At 33.9% G+C, this 4,616-nt stretch overlaps 1 long non-coding RNA gene across 1 annotated transcript; it reads right to left on the reverse strand.

Moving 5' to 3' along the window:
• Positions 1-3,664: 3,664 nt before the first annotated feature.
• Positions 3,665-4,172, reverse strand: LOC134649866 (uncharacterized). Its single transcript, XR_010096996.1, has 3 exons — positions 4,032-4,172; positions 3,863-3,940; positions 3,665-3,705 (listed from the first exon to the last, which is right to left on the reverse strand). It is a non-coding gene; the product is annotated as an uncharacterized LOC134649866 (long non-coding RNA).
• Between the last annotated feature and the right edge of the window lie 444 nt (positions 4,173-4,616).

Consider the following 4,616-nt stretch of genomic DNA (forward strand, 5'->3'; position numbering starts at 1 on the left):
TTTAAATCGCTGTAAAAGTCTTGAACTTTAATTTCATAAAGAAAACTGTCAGTGTCAGTGTAGCAAAGACGAACACGTTCGCCATAGTAAGGTTTTATTACAGAGTAGTGGAAATCATACATATGTTTTTTGGAAAGTTCTAATACTGTAAATCCTACGTAAATAGGTTTATCTAAAACGACTCTTTCTGGTTTCATTTGCACGGCAACTAAGTTCTCGCTAAATACTGTGGCGCTGTGAAAATTCGGTCTAGCTATCAATTTATCTGCTGTAACAAACTTTTTCGTGGTGTTTCGCTCATCACACCACTGATTTACTAATTTAACGTCTATCCGTCGTTCACTGTCCTCGAGAGTTTTCCCGAACACCGAGTTGTTCATTAATTTAAAAAGGTCCTGTTGAAATTGTGTATGTGCATTTTTTCTTAACTCAGTATTTAAGTCGATATATTCTTTTAAAAAGGGGCTTTGCCTGAAGGTGAGCACACGGTGTATTTTTGAAATAACTAAACCATGCTGCACGCACGTTTTTAAGTGTACGTAATGAATAACGTACTCATATTTATCATACAAATTAGGAATTAATTTAGTAGTTTTTCCTCCTGGGGGAACAAACTTTTCTGCGCAAAAAGGATAATCGTTGTGGGCATGATGCAAATATTGAGGATATAATAAATCAACCTCAAGTATATAGCCAAATTCTGAATTGTCTGAAACTGACATAATATCTAATTGTGAAATTTCAGAGTTATCTAGAAAGCGAAAATTTGACACGGGCAGTGGTTGAGACATTGCATATCCATACAAATTATTACAATCAATGTATATGATAAACGAATCCGGCGTTTTTGGATCATAATTTTTTAGGTATCTATTATTTGCAACAGCATGCCTATGTGAGCACATACAAATTCCTCCACGAATGCCTTTTTGAATGAAACGAATAATTTCTAATTCCGATATTAACTCTAATTTGATACCTGTCTTTAACAACATTGCGTCAAACGAAAGACTGGGAGAGGTTAAATAGAATGCAGGATCTAAGCGATAATTAATCTTGCAAGTTTTGCGAAAATTTTCAAAGATGTCTGATAGGAGCAATACGTCCGTTTTAAGATAGAGGTCGGTGTATTCACCAAGATTTTGAATATCAAATGTATTCCACACTGTTTGTGCATGATTATAATCTTCATCGCTAATTTTCTCCGCGGTTACCGAGTTAAAAAATAAATCTTGTGAAGGTAGCTTAGTCTCCGTAAACGTATCCCAGCATGTCATATAATCATAAGGATAGACCCCTTTCCGAGTTAGTAAGTTAAATTTGACTATATCATCCGGAAAAAAAGTGTTTAAGTGAAGGAAATCTGGTTTAGTTAGTCCCTTGGCTAATTTTTCTAAACCAGTGTCCAGAAATTTAAATGAATCTACAAAACGTATTCGCACATACTGGTCATCAGACATCTTTAAAAACTTAGTAAAGGATATATAGTTTTCTTTATTTTTTGGTATTATTTTCACAGGGCCTGAACATTTGCCTAACTCTTTTATAAATAAATGAGAATCATAACCTGATAAGTTATGAAAGAATACAGGAATAAATTTTGGGACGCTGTAACGTAAGTTACAATATTGATGGGCGGCCCCGCGATATAAACCCGTCAAATGACAGTGATCTCTTACTTTGTCAGCAAATAAAAGTTTGTGGCAAATGTGACAAAACTTAGCGTTCCTGTGTGCCAAAGCATTGGCTTCGGTAAAAATCAATGGTATTTCGTTATTTAAGATTTCATATATTTCCTGAACATGTCTGAACAAATACTTTAAGAATTTAGAAGTACAGTCAGATCCTCTATACTGGACAAAACGGTTTAGGCTTTTGTCATAAGAACAAACTATATGGTAAGCAAACGCTGCTGGTATATGCTTTTGCTTATTTAAAGTAAAACTCTCCGCTGATTTCTGTTCAAGCTCACATGGTGGGAAAGGTTTTAAAATTGATTCAAAATCGCTGTAAATTACGAAAGGCACGTCTTGATGGCGTTCAAAATTTTTAAATTGAAGATATGTACCATTTTCGGGTAGCACTGTTGCAATTCCACTACAGGTATGACTCTCAATCGTGCCTTTAGATGGAAAAAACAAGAGACACTCTTCACAAAAATAAAGCTTACCATGATGCTTAGTTACTTGTGCACGAACAAGTCGTGACAAATTGCTTATTAAAACGTAGTGTGATTTATCACCCTTTTCAATTAAGAGTAAGTTAATTCTCTTATTTCTATTATACTCAGATCTATAAAGAGGTCCAACAACTGTGCGATTATTTTTTAAGGAATATACATTGATGCTTAGATCAACATTATTACGCTCAAAAGTACGAATACCTGAGAAAGTAATTGGAAAATTTATTTTATCAATATTCAACACATCCTTGAAGTGAGGGTATGAGGTTGTACGCTCTTTATGATTTTTAGAAGGATAGAGAGCAGCCACAACACACCACAGAAAGCAAAAATCATCCTTATTCTGTATGTTAATGCAAGATCTTTTGTTCTTAATACACTTGGGTAAATCTATGTACGAAGATCCTTTTAATGGCTGATATTTATTAATATTTATTTCCAAATATTCATTGGTTAGGAAAGTCCATCCGCTGTCACGTTGTTGGAACTCTTCAATTTTTTTATTTAAGTCACATATTACTATTTGGTACATATCATCAAAATCATAATTTTGATGTATTGCGAAATTTTTCGTAGTAAAAGATTTAACTTCCTCTTTATTATCTTTGAATAATAAAAAGTTGCAGAAGTACTCAAAGTTAATTTTCAGGCAAATGTGTCTTAGCAGACGTGATTTTATAATACTCTCTAATTTTGATTTTAGTGATTCTAAAAATACTTCAGGTTTAGCAAATCTCAATTCCTCGGACCCATGTACTCTATAAGACGATATACGCCCTCTAAAAGCCGACGTAATTTCAACCACGCCATCAGTTAGTGATGTTTGAGAATTATTCTTATGATTAGTACTTCTCAAGTGCCCTACCCATTTATTTTTTGCGACTTTAAGCGAACAATTGTAGCAGAAAGGCATACCTAATTTAATTTATCTAGAGCTGATTAGTTAATTAATAGATCAAAACCATATGAATTAAATGTAAGATAAATATCCCGTCAAGTGACATACTTCATATTATTGAGTTTGTAAATTTTCAAATTTAATTGACGTAATTGCCCGGAGCCGGTTCCTGCCACTTGAAGGGATATTTAAATACAAAACAAAATACTACATTTAAAGTAAACCCAACCCAACTCAGAAAGAAACCACGATTTAATCTTTATTGAGATAAAATTTTGCTTCGGTGTCTTTAAAAAGTGATTTTATATGTTTAGTGAACTTAATCAAACTTTCCCATGGAGGAGTATCTGAGTCAAGTTGAGTTTTAATTGACAAAAGAGCTTTTTTCCATCTATTCTCGGGTAACTCACGGCGCACGTCGTCAGTTTTGTATACGCGTAACTCCACGAAAAACGCACCGTCAAGCTCGAGGGTCCGTTTCGTCAGTCCGTTGGCCACCCGCTGAACGATAGAGGAGTCTAGCAGCGATGCCGAGGACGCTTCTAAACCTTCATCTTCCGGAAATAGCTCGAACGGGTTATCGATCTTCGAAGCCTTTTTCTTTGGTACGGCGGTGGAGGGCGTTCTGCAACCAATAGTTAGTTGTTAGGAATATGATCATACTAAATAACGAATAATTATTATCACATATTGGACATCACAATAGTTTAAGTTTCATTATTATATTCTTATTATTATTATTGAGTTGAAAAAAGTCAAGAATAAAGTTGTGACATTAGTACCTGGTTGATTTTGGTTTTGAGGTCTTTTTCCCTTTTTTCTGTTTCGTCGTTTCCTCGAACTCCCCATCCGACTCGATCCTGAAAAGTATTTATACAGTGTTATTTTATTTTCCGGAGTATAATTACGTTAAAAATACCTAATTAGCAAATGAACAATTTCAATATTTACCATGAAGCATCAGGTTTCCTTTTTTGGCTTTTTTCTTTATTCGATTTTGAGCCCGTTGCTGTGTTGCTAATGGAGGCAATGCTTTCGAATTCTGAATCGGAGGACCTAGAACAAATTAAAATGTTAATATTTTAATAGAAACAATAACAAAACACAGTTACGCCGTATGAGTTGCAATTTAGAAATCACTTACTAACAAACCTATGTATATTTTAGTAACACAATTTAAATACACCGAAAAAATTATATGAAATATTAGATAATACTTACGTACATTGTATAAAAATGTTACAACACTGTAAAAACAACTTCGGATTGGCCCAGTGCACTGCTGTGTTCGAATCGCAAAGAAAGAAACAATTAAGCAATCGAGTAAATTAATAGACATTTTTTGATGATTTAGCTAAAACAACTAGGGCTGTCAAGTTCCATATTTCTGCCTACTTGCAGTAAATGCTTGTAAAGTATTATTTTGTCCACAATTATAATTTGCAAGGTATAAAGCAGGGATCGGAACCGGTTTTTTTTTTTTTTTTTTTGCAAATACCATATTTTTCGAATTATTTTATACTCGAAATGTTGGAC

The sequence above is a fragment of the Cydia amplana genome, chromosome 7, assembly GCF_948474715.1.
Source record: "Cydia amplana chromosome 7, ilCydAmpl1.1, whole genome shotgun sequence".
Lineage (NCBI taxonomy): Eukaryota > Metazoa > Arthropoda > Insecta > Lepidoptera > Tortricidae > Cydia > Cydia amplana.